Here is a 21,548-nt window from a genome sequence, read left to right on the forward strand (position 1 = left end):
AACAGAAACTTGGATAAAGAACAAAAGCATAACCACTGATATAAAACATGTGAGATATATATATATATATATATACATATATATATATATATATATATATACACACATATACACATATATACACATATATACATATATATATATATACACATATACATATGCACACACACACACATATATATTTAATTGAATTATCAAAACATCACTCATTTTCTTTCCCCCAAGAAACATTATTTCTAAAAAACAACTGATTCACCAGGGTCTCTAGGAGGAGATGGATTTTACTGAAAGGTTGTTTGGACTCTTAAAGTTTATGAAACACCACTTCTGATAGGCTGAGGAACTTCCTACCTCCCACTGTTCCCACAATGGTGACAAATTCATCTGGTGAGTTGTAAAAAGCTCCCAGTCATTCAATGAAGTTTGCTATGCCTTGAGCCAAAAATAAGACGGCCTGCTGCTTCCTGAATTGTCATGTCTTAAACCATTTGTGGCGTCCTTGTGATTCTTAAGAAAATTTTAAACAGGCAACAAGCTCTGTAAAAGTTATGCTCTTCTTGGAACCACCTCCTAGACCTCAGTGAGGAGGTCTGGTTGGGTAAGGAGTCCTGGAGAGGGGACCTGGGTAAGCAAACCTTTGCGAAGGCCCAGCTCAGGCTTAGCCATTGGATCCTCACACGAAGATCTTCCCAGAATGAGTCTTTATAGGACTTGGGTCTCCGAGTGTGGAAAGCTGTTTGGGAGCCAGCACACTTTCTCCAGAGAGACACAGAAACGTTAGGGTGCAGTATCAAACAGCCTTTTTTTTTTTTTTTTCCTCTCTAGTTAGTCTCTATTCACCCTTTAGAAAAAAATATTTTAATGTCCATTTTAACATCCCACAATTGCAGAGCGGCCACCTGTCACCTCTCCGCAGATCAACAACCATAGTTACCCCCAAGTCTCTGGAAGAAGGTCCCGCTTGCAGAGGAAGCAATTCAGCGGTCCTTTGGAAGGCAGCCGAGCAGCAACGGGAGGCCTATTAAATCCACAATTTTAGACTCTCGGGGTGGGCATTTTCTCGTGGCGTATTAAGTAACACACCTACTCAAGTTACTCTGTGAACTCAGTGGACAGCCGCCCTTTCAGCGAGAAGCGAATGCTTGCGCTGCGTTCGGCCCGCTGCACTCCCTACCCCCACCAAGTTCAAGCATAGACTCGTTAGAGAAGGATGAACTGGAAAGAGCAGTGAAGAAGGAATGAAACCTGAATAAAAATTCCACTGGCCAGGATTTAGCCAGTAATGGAAAGTTTCAAGTGCTTAGGGGTTTACCTCCAAAGTCACAACTGGAGAAAAACTGCATTAACCCTAAACAGAAATAGAAGAAGCAGTTAGAAGGGTCCACTCAAAGATGGAGAAATCGCCTCCATCTTCACATTCATCTTTGAAGCAATACCTGAGTCAGAATAGAAAACAATAGCTCGGGGAATAGATTCTGGAGTCAGAACAACATGGGTTCAAATTCCTTAAAGAATTGGCATGACCTTGCACAAATCTTGTTTAATCTCTCTAAGCTTCATTTTTCTCTTTCGTGATGAAAATAATAGAATATCACCTCATAAGGTTGTTGTGGGAAATAAATGAGGTATTAAATGTAAAACAGGTGATACTTACTAAGCACACACTATGTATCAGCTATTTTAATGTTTTCATGGACAGTGGTAGACTCGTGTAGTTACTACATGCCTCTTTCTTCTGCTTGGTGAATGAGATATCATTTCCTTTAAGGCGGGTCATGTGCTGTTCACATTTAATATTTTATTTCTAACATGTTTCTATTTAATGAAAAACTTAGAAAGAAAATGTCACTCTGTGCTTATTTTGTGCGTTGTGAAGTAGGTACTCTCTCCTCATAGAACGTCCTGAAATGTTTTTGTTTTTTTTTAAATTGAGGTATAATTGACATGTAACATTATATTAGTTTCAGATGTACGACATGATTCAACGTTTGTATATATTGCAAAACGATCACCACAATGAGTCTCATTAACATCTGTCACCACACATAGTTATAATTTTTTTCTTCTGATGAGAACTTTTAGGATCTACTCTCTCAGCAACTTTCAATATGCAATATAGTATTGTTAACTATAGTGACCATACTATACATTACATTACAGTTATTTATTTTATAACTGAAAGTTTGTACCTTGTGACGCCCTTCACCCATTTCACCCACCCCCCTTCACCTCCTGCCTCTGGCAACCACCAATCTGTAATGAATTCTTAAGAAATCAAATAAGAAGAATGCTGTGTGAGAGGGAAAATTTAGTACCCCAAAAGGGAACCCAAGAAGGAAGGTAAATAAAGAGAGGAAAATGTGTGGAAATACCATTTACAGGAAGACCCCCTTTCCCTCCTGTCTAGACTGAGTAATATAACATTGACCGATATAGAGTGTCATAGAAATGCTAATGCATAATGGAAGTGATGATCGGACTTGAATAAAGTTTACCTCCGCTTTTATCATGCATTCCCTTCACAGCATCAAGTCCAACTTTCTGTGGTGAGGTAGAAGGGCATGAAATATAGATTGTCAGGCCTTTGGGGATTCTGAGGAATGAAAGGTACTTAATAAGGATAAAATTCATCCTGGGCTTATTACTTACCCTCTTCCATCTCAGAGTCTCTTGCATCATGAAGTAAGTTTGGCAAGAAAGTAGAAGAAAGAAAGAACCGTTTTAAATGATGGAGCAGGAAGTCTGTTCCTGGGCAAATTTTGGCAAGTTTGAGGGTAAACAAGGAGTAAGATAATGAGACAAGCTCAGCAATCCTCCAACTTTTTTTATCCGTTATCCCTGTAGAGAGCCTGTTTGGTCTCTCCTATTAAGGAGAGAGGTAAAGGAATAGCTTTCCTTTGTTTTTCCCCAGAAGGAAAATATGGTATGAGAGGCAAGATCAGAACCTAGGAGGACACAGGAGGTGAAAATGAAAGAGGGAGTTAAAAGGAAAAGGGGACTTTGGCAGATGTGTGATTTGGAGAAAAAGGGAATCAGAGGTGATAATGTGGAAGGAATCTACTAATATACTTTACATCGTATTTCTGTTCAGAATTTTAGAGCTCTGATTTCTTTCCACTTTGGGAATTTCCCCACAGCCTTTCAACATATTGTGATTCCCAACTTGGAAACATTTGACAAAAGGGTTATGAATTAACAACAGGAAAACTCTGTGCTCCAAAGTTGCAATTAAAAAAAAAAAAAAAAAAAAAAAGACTTGACTTCTGACATTCCCTACTTTTTCATAGGGAGCACTAAACAATGAAAATGAACTTACACTTTTTAGTGTGTTTTTTAAAATTTTTTTAAAATAAAAATCCTTTTCAGATGTACAGGGGTTAGGAAATGTCTCCAATTGCCCATTTGGAAATTACAAGCAAATCTTAGATTCAGAGACACTTAGATATGGGAGATAGCATGAAGGTCAACTCATCCAGAGTCTACCTGCTGCAGAAGTCCCCCTCCATGTATGACACCCCTATATGGTGCTAACCCAGCCTCTGCTTGATCTTCCAGACATGGCAAACTCACTAATTCCCAAGACAGATCATTCCTTGGTGACACACTATCATGTCAGAAGGTACTTTTTGAGTCAAATCTACCTCCTCCCTTTAATCTCAACATCTATCAATTGGATCTAATTTGGTACTTCATAACTTCACATCCTAACTCTAAAATTAATAACTCTTCTACAAAATTGTCTTTAAATATGTGAAGACAGTTCTCATTTCCCTCACTAATTTTCTCTTTCCCAGGTAAAGGGATAGCTTCCCTTTCTGCATCCATTCCTCAGTTGATATAATTTCCAGACAATTCTTCATCCCCATAACTCTGTAGAGGTTTCTTTCTTCTTTTACTTTTTTTCTGTTTTAAAGGGAAAACTTTCCTAGAAGAGCAAACAAAACGTTATTTTCCAAGATCTGATTGGGCTTAACCATTCCATACACATTATGGCATGTGATAGTGGACTATAAAATTTTTTATGGCTTTGCATTTGAATAGAGGATGACTACATTTGTTAAGCAAGCTCTTTCCAAACAAGTCATAATAAAAACTTTACAGCATCCCACTTCATCACATAACTTTTTAATGCTTCTCCTTTTGTTTGGTTTTGGTTCTGGTTTTCAGTCCTTTCCCCTTTTTTCCCCCTTATTGAAGTATCAGAGTTATTCTGGAAATTCCCATGGAGAATTTCAAGTTGAAAACCTGGTCCTAAAACATCTTTTCCTGGAGACCCTCTCCTGGGTTTGGACTGTGAATCAGACTGTGTGGAAATAATGATGCCATCCACGTGGTAGGGCTAGTGCAGTACATATGTGCAGTATAAAGTCAGTTTATATAGGGTTTGAAATTGTATCCCGGGGTTTGGAAAATGCAGAAGTTTATGTGATGGATATCATGACCACACATGAGGTGTTGTGGAGATACACATGTATCTTAAACTATACATAGCTACAAGAATATACATATCTGTATATACATATAATGAAAAGCTTTAAACTATCAAAGCCTTCAGGCAAATATTTTACAGCTATCTAATAGCCAGTATTTATAACTTAACCTCTTGACTTCAGAAGTTGAGATTTGGCACTGCAAACACCAAGTAAATGCCAGCCATTAGTGTAGGAAATTCACACCATTGGCATCAAATAATTAAGGTGGTCTTACTTTAAACATTTGTTCAAATGTGTAGAGGAAATACTAACATTTTTAAAGCACCAGGACTGATATTGAGATGCTTCTCTCTGGGGATTCTGATTTTAAACATTTATCTTTGGGCTAAAAAAAAAAAAAAAAAAAAAAAAAAAAAAAAAAAAAAAGAAAGAAAAGAAAAGAAAAAAAAAGAAAAAGCCTCTGTCTATGAAAAGAGTAACTTATTCAAGTTAAAAGATTTAATGAATCCTTTCCCTCTTCATCACCCACACCCCCCCATGAAATATTATCAGTATTTGTGGGTATGCTGGGAATAAAATGATAAGCCAGTCAGTTTAGCTTCAGTTTAGGGGAAAGACTCTGTAACTACTTTAAGGTATCAAATCGGGAACAGTTGGAAAAGCAAGCTTGATTAAAGACAGCTAACATCATTTCAGGAAGGGGAGTCTTGCCTAACTAATTTGTCGGAATTCTTTGAGGAAATTACGGCCCCAGTGAGCTGGTTGGGGGAAGGGAGGAGGTTATAGTCTGAGTTTTTCAGAAAGGGTGCTACAAAATTCTCCACTGTTGGTTAAAATGTTTAAGGTCTGAAGTCATGGAAGTGTAAGACAATTGGCATATTGGACTAAAAACTGGCAAAAGGGGAGGAAAGAAAGGGTAACTAAATGTTGTCAGCCTTGAAAACAGGATCATAGGAGGGAGCAGAAGAGAAGCTGCATTTAGCATATAAACTTGGGCTTTCGAGGACACCAGGGACACCAAACTTGGGTTTTCCAGAGGTGTCCCTCTGAGAAATTTATATGCTAGGAGGTGAAGTGGGGGTGGGAGTGGTGGAACTCAAGAGAGAACTGGGCCTAAAGGAGTCAGATTCTTTTTGTGGGGACTTTTCCTTCACTTGAAAGGTACCACATTATCATGTCCTGGTTGTCAGCCTGAGGTACATAACTCTTTCCTTCCTTCCTTCCTTCCTTCCTTCCTTCCTTCCTTCCTTCCTCCCTCCCTCCCTCCCTCCCTCCCTCCCTCCCTCCCTCCCTCCCTCCCTCCCTCCCTCCCTCCCTCCCTCCCTCCCTTCCTTCCTTCCTTCCTTCAGTCTTTCTTTCTTTTGAGTCTCCAAAATAAATGCACAAAGCAATTCTATTTGACTTCAACTCTACCATAGTGGGAACCCAGAGCAATCTGGATATATTCTAAGATGAAATTTCTTTTTCCCCTTTCTGAAGTTGTTTAAAGACGTAAGATAACTCATAGAACAACATTTTATACCTCACTTTTAGTGTTAATATTCTGTTGCCTAGAGATTAACAATTCGAATTGAGGATTATGTGGCTCTTTCCACCCCATCCTCCTTCACGCTTTCCCCTGATTTGGCTGTTTCTTTGCTTGTTAGTGTCTCCGGGAGGGTCCAGAAAGGAAAACGAAGGTTCATCAAAATTAATTTGTTTTCAGGACTTACATACTTTCTATAAGACAAGTGAAACTCTAGGGGAGTAACTGATTACCTTCCTTTGACTGTTTTGTTCTGTAGGATTACAGAAAAAAAAAAAGAAATTTGCTGTACACATACACCCCAAACAACCTCTTCTCATAGGTTCTGGATAAAATACAGGTTTTCTGCGAAAGAGACAATCCATTAAATCTTTGTTTTGAATTAGATTCACAAGTTTAAGGAGGGGAATATCAGGAAAGTAAATTTTGATGAAGACTCTGGGGGGAATGTTTTCAAGGAACCAATGCCTCAGGGTCCAGGCAGGAAACACTAATGAGGAAAGAGGTGAATGCCAGAGAGTGGAAATAGGGAGCCTCTGGTGCCTGTACAGCACACACCCCCAGGGAAAAATGTCCACATCCAGAGACATCTGGAGCACTGGGCTGGCCAAACCATCCCATCTGCTGGCTGGATTAGGCCCTTGGGCCACTTTTGTGGGACCTCTGGATTAGAGCAATGGTTTCCAAACTTTTGAGGATGAGAACCACTTTTCAGTGTAGAAAAAAAAAAAGATCTCCCAATATAGTAGTTTCATATCTGATGATGGAAACAATTCACAAAAACAAAACATTTTTGATGCATAATTGTAATGTGTGAAAATGAATGTTGTGATAGCCACTGAACCTGGTGTTGTGAATGAGATTGAACATGAAGTAGCCCTTCCCCAGTCTCATAAGCGAGGTATCAAGAAAAGAGGTGATCACTAAAGAATCTATTTGCTGACAGAAGAGAAGTGGTGCTGTGGAGTCATATTGGAAGGACGTCTGATTCAATTTTGGCCGAGTTCAGCGAGGACCTTCCCAAAGATGAGACAACTCAGCCAGGATTAAAGTGTTGGTGTGTCAGTTGGCCATAACTTGGCATATGTGTGGTATTTCAAGGAAAAAAGAACAGCATGTGCAAAGGTTCTGAGGTGAGAGAACAGATTTCCCTCCGGGAATTAAGTAGATCGGTACAGCTAGAATAGAGTGAGGAGAGAGAGAGGGAAAGTGATGAGAGTTAAATCTAGAAAGGAATACAAAGCACAATCATTGGGCAACTCACACGTGTTATTCACACAGCACATTTACGTGGCTTTAAAATTAAGAATAAAATGACTATATAAATCTTAGAGACCCTGACAAGAATTTCAAGGCTCCCTCACATTGGTGGTTCATACTTTGGGAACCAAATGTACAGCAAATGGAACTGTGTAGCCCCATATATTAGTTTGCTAGGGGTGCCATAACAAAGTACCACAAATTGAGTGGCTTAAATAACAGAAATTTGTTGTCTCAATGTTCTGGAGGCTGGAAGTCTGAGATATAGATGCCAGAAGGTTTGGTTCCTTCTGAGAGTTATGAGAGAAAAGTCTATTACAGGCTTCTCTCTTTGTTTTGTTGATGGGTGTCTTCATGTTCACACGATTTTCTCCCTATATACATGTCTGTCTCTAAATTTCACCTTTTTATAAGGACACCAGTCATATTGGATTACAATCCACTCTAATGACCTCATTTTAACTCATTACCTCTGTAAACACCCTATCTCCAAAATAAGTCATATTTTGAGATACGGGGTGTTAAGACTTCATCATATGAATTTTGAGGGACACAATTCAACTCATAGCACCCAAGTTAGATTGCTCAAAGGAAACCCAGAGCATTTGGTGACTTGCTAGAGGTTTCTGGGTACCTGGAGGGGCAGAAGGATGGGGAGAGACAGAAAGGGAAAAAGAAGGGAGGGGAGGGGGCTGTAAAGACCAGACTTGGCTCTTTCTCTCCTCCTGCCTCCATTTGGCCCAACTCCATGACTCCTGACAAGTTGGCTGTATCAAACCACAAGGAGTAATCATTGCTTTTCACAGATAAAGAAAAGGTTGAAATCACTTCCTTTGCACTAACAACCATCTTGCTAACAAAGAAGATCTTCAAATGAATGCCTCCCTCTTGTCATGGGAGAGACTAATCCAGAGTTAATTTTGACCTTGGCTCTTTGGTGAGAGTCACCTAATCAAAGTATTTCTCAGGAGAGATGTGGTCTCCACATCCTTGCCTCCCACAGCAAAAGCCTCCTTCCTTAGGGCTCAGAGTAACTTGGCTGTCAGAATTATGTAGTGTCAAAAAGACCACTTAGAAATAGCCATGCATGCATTCAGTTTGGACAAAAACAAATCAAACGAAACAAGTACAAAGAAGGCAGATTTCAGTTCTATGTGGAGCCTCTCAAGAGAGGGCAGTTAATAAAAACCAAACTATTTGAGGTGAATTTTGATACTTATTTTTTTAAGGCTTGTTTAGGCAGAACAGAATCAAAGTTTCTGTGTGCCTCTGTGGGCAGCATCTTATTAATTGTCTTGAGGAATTCTCTGGAAAATGTCAGTTGATTTGAACCCTCCTATTATTTTTATTTAATTTCCAGATGTGCTCTGATATTCTTTGGAAAATAAGCCCTCATGATTAATAACCTCAGCAGTGTTCAATCAGTAGAGATTCTGGGACTGTAAGTGCTATTTCTCCTTATTTTCAGGGTCTACTTAATCTCTTTTTTCCCTTCACATAAGAGATGAGACTTCATTGTACCAGGTAAAGGAGAAGAAAGCAAGCTTTTTAGAAATGAAGATATGGCAACTTTCTGAAAAGCAAGTAAGGTGGAATGGGTTTTCCTCCTCTCTCCTGTCAACTACCCGCAATAGAGGTAAAATAAGAAAAGAGATTTGGAAACATAACTCAAAGCTGAGAAGGAGTCATCCATTTTTGTAGAATAAGGAGGTAAAGGAAAAATGCTACCTGGAGGCTAATTTTCTTGGTGAAAAAAGTATAATTAATTTTTAGAGATAATTAATTATAAATTAATGCTTTGCCGCCAAAACACTGTAAGTATTTTTGCCCCTTCCTCCCTTCATCGGCAGAATCTGAAGTCCATTTTTACCTCTCCATCCAGCAGTGGATTTGGACTCATCTGGGTATGACTGTTCACTTGAGAGACAAAGCCTCAGAGATGAGACTTTTCAAAGGCATGGCCAAGTAGTGTTTCCCTGGAGCACAAGACTAATGCTCCACACTTGAAGAGACCACAAGGGCAAGTTGAATAGTTCGGAGGACTCACTTGTAAGTCTCCAGCACTGTGAACTCTGTATGGGTTGAAATACAGTGTTTAAATTTGAACTAAAAGACAGATTGACCAGATTGAACAATTTTCAAGACTCTGTCCTTGTGACTGGGTGTTGACAGTAGGACTCTTTTTTTGCTCTTTATGCTTAAATGTGTTGAATGTACATAGAGTTTAGAACAATGCCTGGCATGTGGTAAGTATAGGGCCACCTTTTTGATAGAAATTGCCTGGAATATATTAAAAATATAAACATAGAATTTGTAAGTTGGGATTCTAGCTTCCTGTGTGGCTCTTAATGTGCAATTCTATGTAAGCAGGACACTGTGAGCCCCTCTACAGAGTGAAGAATATAGTCAACAGGAAGTCATTTTTATTCTTATAATTTCATGAGCTATTAAAATGGAGATTGTGCTGTTTGAGAGATAAAGTGGAACAATTGAGAACGTCAAGGGCTTACCGTATGTTAACTGTGCTAGGCTCTGTGTTCATGATTCCATTTAATTCTCTGAACAACCTTGAAATGTGGCCTTCAAAAGGTAAAGTGCTTTGTGTAAAGTGACTCAGTTGTTGTGCAGGTAGACAATCGGAGTTTCAACCCCAAATGCACCTGATATTAAAGCTGAGGATCAGACACTGCATTCCATTTTATGTGGACTAATAGTTTGTCAAATGTTCAGTCCTGATCATGGGGAATCAAAAATCATGAAGTGTTTTAATCCATATGCCATTAATTCTTGTTATTTGCAGTAGCTTTGTGCTTTAAAGTCACCATAAACACTGACTTAGGGAAAACTCAATCATTGCTCCTAGAGGAAATGTAGGGTAAAGTTCCTGAGAGTCTCTTCTCACAACAATTTTGTTAACCAATCAATGCATGACCTTGTTTTATGTGTCTTTCCATTTCAAGATACCTTCGTTATAATATGCTATTGTTTCGTTACCATTGAACTCATGGCCAAAAGCACTATAACTTATGACTGAACAAAGTTTATCTAACACACATATTTTCACCAAAAAAACTTCACAGCAAGCATTCTTACACTTAGGAACACTAGACAGCGTTACACTTGGAGCACATTTCAAAGAATCAAAATTGCCAACAAAAAGCACACAAAAAAGCAAGAACATGGCACAAAATAGATCACAGAAAAAGTCTATTTTTCTTCCTTTTTGTTTTGTTTTGTATGGGAGTTGAACAAAAGGGCAGAGCATCATCTTGTTCAACCTCGGTTGGGAATGATTCTCCAATTTTCACCATTCAGTCCATGTCAGTGAATGACTGCAAAAGTGCTATGAGTATTGATTTTAGGATTAATAAATTGTAATGAGTAGGAAAATTTATAATTACAGAATCCATGAATAATATGGATAGACTACTTCCTGACATATTTACTGTGTTTCCCTGATAATAAGACCTAGCTGGACAATCAGCTCTAATGTGTCTTTTGGAACAAAAAATTAATGTAAGACCCGGTATTATTTCATATTATATTATATTATATTATATTATATTATATTATATTATATTATATTTATTATATTATACTATATTATAGACCCAGTCTTATATTGTAGTAAAATAAGACCAGATCTTATATTAATGTTTGCTCCAAAAGACGTATTAGAGCTGAGTGTCCAGCTAGGTCTTATTTTCAGGGAAACATGGTATTAAGCTAGTCCAGGCAAAAAAATCCCACACTTCTTTTCGGAGGAAAAATGAAATATTACTTTTTCAGTCTAAATGTTTGAATGCAAAAACCAGATCATTGCTAAATGCATTCCTCTAGTTTCTACTCATTTAAGTTCTCTGAGTCCAAAGATGCAACTCTTGGTTTACTGCATTGCTCTATACAGAAGAAGACTTTTACAAAAAACATTTACCTTTGAAGTTTCTAAAATCTTTTTCAAATTAAGTTCTTAATTAAATTTTTGCCTCTCAAGAGAAGAGTTCTTGAAATAAAAGATTCTACAAGTGCAATATTAATTTTATTTTTTATTCTTTTATCATTTTCCCCACATGCCTCTGGATAGCTGCTCTGCCCAGTTCAGTCAAAAGTAGTATCACCAGCCATTTCAGCCCTGTCCAAACTGTAAGTGGAACACAGCTCCTTTGAAGTCTCATGAAGACCATCAGAGTCAATGTTTACCAATAACAGAAACAGGAAGCTATTTAGTGAACCACTCACCTAAAACACATAATCATTTTCAGAAAACTGTGGAACAGGGAAATCAAGATGCTGAAAACCAGAGAAGGCATTTCCTAAAGGTTTTTTCCTCCATTTCTCATTTATAATGAATGACTGGCTAATAAAGATGAAATATCCATGGAGAAGAGAATGCTTTCTAGAAAGGCTTGCCTTTCCTCTGACTGACACGATGGAACAAGCTCTTATTTTTGCCCAAAGGCTAAAGTAAATCTTTTAACCTGGCAATCAAGGTTTTCCATTATTTGAACTCAATTTTCCTTGCACTCTTGTCTTCTACCGTTGCTTTATTCAGAATCTCTGTGCCTGTTCAGTATTTTATATAGATTGAGAATAAGGCATGAACCGTAACTGTTAGTTTAAAGTCTAGTTGAGAAGATAAGACTAACACCCATAAAAGTGAATGATGTAGGGTTTTACATAATTAAGATTTATTAATGTGCCATACACTATAGAGTATATGTGATTTTAAAAGAATGAGAGGAGAGGAATAGAGAAAGAGAAAGCATTAGTCAGGAAAAGCATGGTGAGTTGAATACGGTTTTTGAAGAGCGGTGAGAATTTCAGTAGATCTGGCTGGTGGTAGGGGGGTTGGAGAGGAAGAAGAGAGAAGAGTGAATCCAGACGAGGGAAACCAAGATGAGGGAAAGCACTTTGCAAGGTGGGGGTGTACAAGGTGTTTGTGGAGCTATAAACAAACTAAGCTGAGTGGCCAAGGCAATGCATGTTGAAGAGTAGGAGGAAAGAAATTTGGAGATGTAGGAAGGAACTGAATTCAGGTGGGCAAATAAAAAAGAGATAGAAGCACTGAAATTGGGTGAAGTAGGGAAAAAAAAGGCAGAAGCATTAAAATTTGGTGAAGTAAAAAAAAGAAAGTCAATGAAGGCATTCAAGGAAGCATGCCAATAAACCAACTTACACTAAACTGTGGATGACTGAAATATCTATTTACTGATTTTTTGTTTCACTATGTATAACAGGGTTTCTGTTAAACACTCATCCAGCTTTCAACAATTTTTATCAAATACCTATTATGTGCTAGATATTTTGCAAAGTGATAGAGCTATAAGAGTGGAAAAGATCAAAATGAAGATCAAAACTGTCTTTATACTCCTGGAACTTACTTATATTCTAGGAATAATTGTTTTCATTTGGTTTTTCTCTTTTGACTCTGTATCTCAGATGGAAAAGTTTTCAGTGAATGTGATACCTTCACCTTTCTGTGTTTGTAAATATCTTTGTGTTTAACTTAGCCTTCCAAGAATTTGGTCCTTAAAGACATAGCACTAACTTAGAGGAAGCCTTCTCCGTCCTCTCCAAACTGGCAGGAGCCCCTCCGCCATGCTCTTAACACCCTGTGCTTCTCCTTATCCCTAGATAGTATTTAGAAATAGCGCACTCTTGTCATATCCACTTTCTTGGCATGTGCTCTCTGCTTACGCCAACTAGACTGTAGCACCCTGGCGAAGACGCTTCTTCATCTCGACATTACCACTGTAGTTGCTTAGTAATTGTTTAAACAAAATAAGTGAATGGAGGGATGAATGTGAGTTTTCCTTATCTGATATATTTTTTTTCCCTTTTGGTGCAAGTTTTTAGGAGACAAAGGATATGTCCAGTGCAAGCGGGAAAGATAAGTTCCATCTTTCTCTTTGTATCTGTGATAACCTTTTTCGAAATGTGTTTGGTTGTTCTTATCAGGTCAGTTGGAATGCAGTAACACAGAGTTGGATATCTTGCCTTAAGGTGATTTAAAGATGACAAACCTCATGCATGTTTTTCATTTCCTCAATGGCTGTAATATTAGCCCACCCCATAAATCACAACAGTTGTTTCTATCTTAATGTCATAAGTATTTCTGTAATATAGACTGTTTAATAAATTATCAGGTAACTATTGGTAAGAATAAGGCAAATTTGATTTAACTATAGGCATCTTCTTAGAAACTTATAGCTCTGAGGTTTGGATTTAAAACACTTTGGATGTCACCAGGAGACTTGTTATTTCCAATTCATTGTCTATAATACTCCCTGGCAGCTTGGCAAAACAAATCTTGGAAAGTGCCTGGAGAAAGCCATTCTTCCTAGAAAACTTGGAAGTCCTTTAAATTCAGTCTGGATGCCAAGGACAGGCAATGAAAGTTTTTGTCTTATTTGTGTATTTGCCTACTGCTTTACTCATTCACCCATTCTTTTATTTATTTATTTATTTATTTATTTATTTATTTATTTATTTATTTATTTATAATGGAGTGTTTTTCCACTCAGTTTTTTAAAAGTAGCAAATACCCTAGGTTTTTAAACATCATTGTACTGTATGGTTGTGGGAAGGTGTCAGTCAAACTTTAGGTGGCGCCCCACAGTGAGCCTGGGAGGTGGGGGATGGAGAGTGGCAGTACAGCTCTCAGAATCGTGGTCACTTCGTTAGGTATATAAATGTTGAATAACTATGTTGGACACCTGAAACTAATATAATATTGCACATTAACTATATTTTAATAATAAAAAAAAGAATGGAGTAAGAACCACAGAACACCCAGGCTGATCCTGAGAGGAGGGAGGGAGTTTCCTGTGTGGGGGTGTAGGGTGGGGCAGAGCAAGATGTGTGCTTGGGTTTCACTTAAAAAAAACAAACAGTATATTGCAATATAACTTACTTCTACATTTTTATTTGGAAAATGGTATAAAAAGACCCAACTTTTGCTGAACAACATCCTCTCCACCTCCTGGATTAGGTTGAGGTCCCTTGCATTTCTTCATTGCAATTATATGATAATTGGAACTGTTAAAGAATTTGTTATTATTTGTTTATTATCTTCCATCCTTGGACTATAAATTCCAGGAGGCAAGGACCTGGTGGCATTGTTCACTGCTATATGCCTGGTGCCTAACACAACAACACCTAGCAGTCGTAGACACTCAATAAACATTTTGTTTTGTTTGCTTATTTGCCTGGTGCTTTGCTCATTCTTTTTGGCTCTTTATTTCTGCATTCCTGTATCTCCACCCTTCCCACCAGCTTACCCTTATCTCTATCTTCCCTATCCCACCCCTCTCAATCCCCTACCGGAACCCATTCCTGACCCCACCCTGTCTCCCTCCCATTTATCATGAGTTTTAAAAGTTAGCAAGTGGGGGAAACAATGTATGAAAGCAATCTTCAAAGAGTCAGACCTTCGAAATCCAGGGAAAGAATATTTGAAGTTAAGAAAAGGACAGTTTGGCCAATGCAAAAGAGAAAGTATGGCCTCCTCAGCAGGCTTTCCTGAGCAGGTGCTGTGCCTCCTGGATTTGGATAGCTGGAGGCAAGAGATTGGCAGAGTCCTTCCCTCTGAACCGTCTAGACTGGGAACAGTTGGCTGGAATCACAAGTGGCCTCTTGGCTCACCTCAGCAGTCCTTCGGCTTTCATAAATTGCTCACTTCTAGAGTTGCAAGGTTCCAGCCAGTGAGAGATTTCCCTTTGTTAGATCCTGACCTGCAGAGCTGTGTTCCTAAGCCAAAGCTGTTGTGTCAGCCTCTTAAAGGCAGGGGGAGGGAGAGAGAGAGGTGGGGGGGGGGAGAGAGAGAGAGAGAGAGAGAGAGAGAGAGAGAGAGAGAGAGAGAGAGAGAGAGAAGGAAAAGAAGAAGGAGGAGGAGGAGGAGGAAGAGGAGGAGGAGGAGGAGGGCTGAAAAGGAGCTTCAACACCAATGCCAACCCTTCACTGTGCAGATAAGAATAACGAGGCTGGGAGGTGTGTGACTTTCTCAGGCAATCCATTCCGGAGTCAGGGCCAAAACAGATGTCTGACCAGTCTGGGCCCTTTCTACTCCGCAGGCTGTAGTTTTTGTTTCAGTTCAAATGAGTTTCAAACAGTCCATTCTCCATAAATGTATTTCCTCAACTCATTCTCCTGTGTAAAAACCTCACAGGGGACCCATCTTTTGATGGCAATGGAAAAATATTATATTCTTGAAAAAATGGTCAAAAGGAAAGAAAACTTGATGGCGTGTTAATGTTACATCACCCTGTGAGTGGGAACCCATGATGATTGTGTGGGTAACAAAGAAATAATTAAAGAAACAGATTCCAGTTAATTCCACACATAGTACGTGCTTTTGGAAAAAAGTAAAAAATATTTTCCAAGCGTTCTCATATAGACTGCATGTGTCTGTCCTATGTAACCTGAAAATGATTTACCCTTGTGAAACCATTTGTGCAAACCTGCCAACGATATGAATGATTTTGTTTGTCTACTGTCTCAAAATAATTGATCTTACATACATTAAGCTAATTAAAATAGCCAGGTCCTTGCTTTTCAGAAACTCCACAAGCCCTCTTTTAATTGTGCTTCCGAAGCCAGGAAAGCAACTCTTATGGAAGAGTATAATTTGCTTCAATTTATTAAGATAAAACCAAAGAATGTGTTTTTAATGCATTGATAAAAAAATATGTAAAAATATTTGGTATTTTTAGTCAGTCTCCAACTTACTAAACAGTCATATTCCAAACGTTAGTGGGTAAATGGGTTGTCTGGAATTCAGAGTGCATTTTCCCATAGAAACAATGTCACCCATAGGAGTTAGTTCCCAGACTACCCTCTAAGTGCTATTTAACCCATACTGTAGCAAACCAGTGTGCATTTTTTGAATTATCATTTTAGGTTTCATATTCTTAATTAATTGTACAAAAATAATTGATCTGTTTGGACATTGTTTTAAATGCTAACATCAGAAAGGACTAGCTTTATTACAGAGTTTTGAGCTAGTAGATGGAGACTTTTGAGTCATCTCTGTGGAAGGCATTGGGTACTTTGAAAACTCTAGAGCTGGATGATACTAGGTCTCTCGGTGTCTAATGCCATCTGATCACTAAGATTAAAGGGGGAAATAAAAAGAAAAAGGCCCCTGGCCCCCATTCAACTTCCACCATCACCAAAGTAACAGACAAGAACTGGGAAAGAAGGAAAGGAGTACAGAGGTTCAAATTACATGTACATGTGTGTGCACAGAGAGTACCTGAGCAGTGAACAATGAGAGAAGGGAAAGTAAGGCACAGACAAGAGAGGGGAGGTGAAGGGTGGCCTTGGGCCTCTGGCCAGAAAGTTCAGAAGGGAAAAAGAAAGCGTAAGGGGGTAATCTGTTTGTGATTTTGTGCATTGATGTTTGGAATATTCAGTCCACAGGTGTTTGTTCCCCAGAGGCAAGAGTTATCTAACTTAGGAAGAACTGGCCTCCCAGTTTGAATCAATACACATGTAAAGACCTACAGTGTTCCAAGAGCTGGGGATAGAGGGTCAACTGTAAAATATTATCAAGATATCACCCTTTAACTTGTGGCAATAATAACGGCTAGCATTTATTACTATGTTAGTCATTTCATCTTCACAATGATTCTATGAGATAGGTATTATTATCACCTCATTTTACAGTTGAAGATACTGAGACACAGAGAAGATAAGTAATTTGCTCAAAGTCATATGGCTAGTAAGCGGTGTGGTCTGTACTGGAATCCAGGTAGTCCAAGGACAGAACTTGTTCTCATAATCATCATGCTATATATTCTGAGCTGACATTTCTCTGGTCAACATTCTTGTCTCTTATCAGCAATCACTCCTGCCCTGATTCCATCTGCAATTTGGAATGCCCTCAGAGAAGTGGCTATGTATAAAGCCTGGAAATGGAAGAGGCATCCAAGGTCATGCCTTTCAGGCTCCCTTCAAATTCTACAGCTACTGTGAAGAAAGTTGCATTCCCACAGAGAACATGTCAGGCTGGAAGAAAATTATGACAAAAGGTCTCCAAAAGGACCTCTGAAACTTGGATCCTATTTCTTTCCACAAGCTGAAAGCCAGTTTCCTAAATCAAAGAATGAAACCAAGTATATCTTTATCAAGTATTATTTTGACATCACTCCCCTTTGTATGACTGGACAGGCACTCCCATTGTCTCTTTGAATAATTTTTAAACACTCCTGAACTTTGGCTTGGAGACCCTCCTTTGAAACGAATTTACCTCCCTGGACATACTAGCTCATATTTTTTTTACTTCGACCTGGCAAAAGTTATTATCCCTCATAAAACTTTACCCTCTCTCTTCTCTAAGCCATCACATAAACCATTCCTCCTGATTATACATGCCTCTTCTCAAGCCGTATCCATTACTCTGTCAACTTTCCATGGAGGTTAATCTACTAGTGAGAATTTAAGTGGACCCCTGGGGCAGAGTATTCTCACAGTGGATGGAGCTTAGACTCTGAAGTCAGCCAGTCCAGGTTAAAATCCCAGTTCTGCCACGTGGAGCAAGCTATTTAACCTTTGTAAACCATTGTTTCCTCACCTGTAAAATGAATATAATTCTAATAGTACTGGCAATAGTACAGTTGTTTTGAGAATTAAATGAAATATTGCATATAAGGAACCTATCAGGGTGAACAAATGTTAATCCCCATTTATTACAATTCTTTTGGAGTGCAAAATAACCAGAGATGTATGCAAAGGTGGACATAAAGAGATATTCAACACACCATTTTTCATGAGTGAGACACTAAAAACAATTTATGCCCCAGCATAGTTAAATATGCAGTCAATTAAAAGTCATGTTTGAATATTGGGAACTATTTAGACTATATTGATTAGTTTTTAAAAAATAGACCACAAAACCTGTAGAGAATGATATTGGGGTGGAGAGGTTATGTTTAGAAAAAAGATTAGAAGAACCTATATCAAAAAGTAAATTGCAATCATCTCCGCAGAGAGAAGGTGTATGGAGTGTGAATGGGTATTGAGATTCTGGGTGATTTTAAAGAAGCATGTTTTGTACTTTTCTGTGTTTTCTAAATTTTGTAACTTTTATAATTCGGAAAATTATATACTATTGAAAAATACTGTATAGAGTTTAGTCTTCCCCAATGATCTCCGCCTGGCTCCCATTAATTCAGACATCCAGCTCATCCCCCGCCCCCCTTTTTTTTTACTGCATTTCTCACACTCTATAGATTGTTTCCTCTGCACAGCTGCAGTCGTTTTGAATATTTCTCAGAATCTGTAGTTGGTGTTTAAATATATTTATGTGGGTTCTCTCTCCCTCATCTCTCTCTTCCTTTACATTTCCACAAGAGTATTTTCCCTGTTTATTTTGTAATTGTGCAGGTTGATTGAATGACCTCAATCAAACGTTAATTGATTGAGGTCGTTATAAATTATTTAGGAAGAAAAACAAAGTTGCTTAAATTGTTTAATTATTAGCATTAACATTTATTGGGAGCTAGGGCTCAAATGTTAGGAATGGATGGGCTTATAGACCAGTTAAGAATCAGGCCTTGTGCCTGAGACAATGTTATGCATTTATGCAGCTATTTCATTTCCTCTTGGGATGCAGAAATATCACATTTCCAAGGCCCCTGCATTGAGGAGGAGGTCACATGACCTGTTCTGACCAATAGAATGGGAGATGTGGTGTATGCAACTACAGGACCTGAATCATTTTGTCTGTTCCTTCATGATCTCTTTCTCCTGCTATCTGCTGGCTGGATAGTGCCAGGGTGACCTTGAAACCACAATGTGGTAGAACAACAAGATAGAAAAAGGACTTGGTTCCCTGAGTTTCTGCTCAGGGAGGAGAACCACCCAAGAGAATTACCTGAACAGAAACATCAAAAATTAACACTGTCAATGAAAAATATAAATTACTTTTATTATATAAAGGCACTGAGATTTGAGGAGTATTTGTTTCTGCAATAACCCTACCCCAACTAATAACAGACAATTATAGGAAAGAATACAAGATAACATTTTCTAAACATCAAATAGAATATAATTTTTAAAACGTGTCTAATGCTTTACTTTTCCCCAAGATCCTTTGCTTTATTCCTTCATCCAATCCTCTTAGAAATCTTGATGAATAGTAATATATCAATCCTTGCATCATGATTTAAGAAACTGAACTTCCTCCTTTGACCTAAGGTAAAACCAAGATTTTCTGACTCCAAATACTGTGCTCTTTTGCCTATTGCATAATGACTCTTTACCTGTAGACATAAATATAAGAGCTCAGAACAGTGACTAACAATTGAATTACTGCTATAAAAGGAGATGTTTTGACTAAAGTGTTTAGGCTGTATTTCTCAAACATTGATTCTGCAAGAAATTAATATGTGTTCCAAACAATGGTGTTCCAAGGACAAATGAGTTTCCAAAACATTGGGTTAAATGCATGTGACTAGGAGTTTTCTATTTACTGCCATGCTCTCAGAGCCTTTAACTTATGACTTAGAAGCTCACATAGATATGGTATGCCACATGTCCCTTACATTTGACCACGGAACTCTTTTATGATGGAGCAATCATCAGGAATAGAGTATGGGGAAACATCCTGAGAAAGGCTGTTCTAGATAACTTCGTCAGTTCTCCATTGCACCTTGCTTCCATTTTAGTTCGTTCAGTTCTCCTCAGAGTATATTTCTCTGGTGTTGGAGACAACAAAATTCTCAAATAAACCCATTTAATCAAGATCACAAGGGACTTCCAGGGGATTAAAGAAATGCATTTATTTCTTAGCTTATTTCAAATAAAAACAGGGCACATTCATTGCAACTGGAAGATAGAAAATACAAATACACAGAAAAATAAAAGTTGCAAATCAGCCAACTTCTGTTCAACACAACCAGCGCAGTCAACCTGTGACATTAACTACCACAGGGGGCTGCTGAAGCTGGGGCGAGTAGGATGTGAGGAAGGATTAGATAATTTTATGAGCATGACTAGCATTTAAAGCAATGTGAGCTAGAACAAAAAAGATACACGGAAATGAAGTCTCAGGTTCCAGGATGTAAACTGATCACATTTGGAGGGAGGGGCGAGAAGGAATTCCCACCTCGCAGTCCAGCGTGGGATATTACACAATGGGCCAGGTGCAATAGGCTTGACTTTCTTTCTTTATTTTCCTTTTGCTTTTCTCTGATACATCTGATTCTGGCTAAACAGGAGGTGGGGATATTAGCTCTGACAAATAGCGATTTGATCCCACAGGGCAACTCCTATTGAAAACCAAGATAATACAAATATTTTCAATTCTTCAAGTTGAACCCAGACTAAGTATTTTGTTTTGTGGGTGATCTCTCTGTTCTTTTATTAAGGGAAGATCATTTCATGAAAGCTAAGAATATTTGCATTCCTAGCATGGGAAGAATTTAAAATTCTCAACCAACTTGTTCAAGCAAATAAAAAGAACTGGAGAGCTTCTGCAAGGTAAAGTAAGATAATTAGTTGAGACTCCTGAGCATGAATGGACCCAACCTTGAAGTACTGGCTATTTCAAAATACTCCTTTCATCACAAGCAGAAGAATAAAATGTGTTTTAGAGCTGCAGTATTCTGAGCTTGGTGATTGTTGGAGGTCCTGGAGGAGGAGATGGAAGTTTTTATTGAGTTGGGTGGGTTCTCACCCTTCATCTCTCTATGGGAAATTTTCTGAAAATATTCAACTCCAGTGGTTCAACAAAAAACATGTGGGCCCCAGGGAATCAATGAGAGCTAAATTTTATAGAGTGAATCCCATCTGAGACTAGAAGAATTAAGAAACAAAACTATGGGAGACAGACAACAAGGACAAAACCAACTTCATGGTACAAAACGTTAGTCTTTCAACTTTTAACCAGTTGATCCCTCAGTGTTATGACTTTCTCTATTAAGACTAGAGTACAGAATTGATCAGATCAGGGATGGCGGGCTTTTTTCATTGTAGGATCTTAGGTGATTTTTTCCTCAAGTCTGAATTATTTGGTTATGTGGCAACCCTGCATTCCAATAAAAATTTTAAATATCATTTATGTTAGGAAGGACTTTTCGTCCTGATATCCAGCAATCTTTCTGAACTTATGGCAATAACAAACACTGTTGTCTTTATAACAACTCCATTCTACCCTGTTCTTCCTTAGCAGAGCACACTTCCCATGATAAAAACTTGAAATTCTGGATAGGCACCCAGTTCTCCAGCCTTATCTTGCACCTATGGTTGGCTATGTGACTCAGTTCCAGCCATTGCTGCCTTGGGGATTTCTAGGAAATATAGGGTGCCAAAAAATGTAGACACATTTT

The sequence above is a fragment of the Rhinolophus hipposideros genome (assembly GCF_964194185.1).
Source record: "Rhinolophus hipposideros genome assembly, chromosome: 9".
In the NCBI taxonomy this organism is placed as follows: domain Eukaryota; kingdom Metazoa; phylum Chordata; class Mammalia; order Chiroptera; family Rhinolophidae; genus Rhinolophus; species Rhinolophus hipposideros.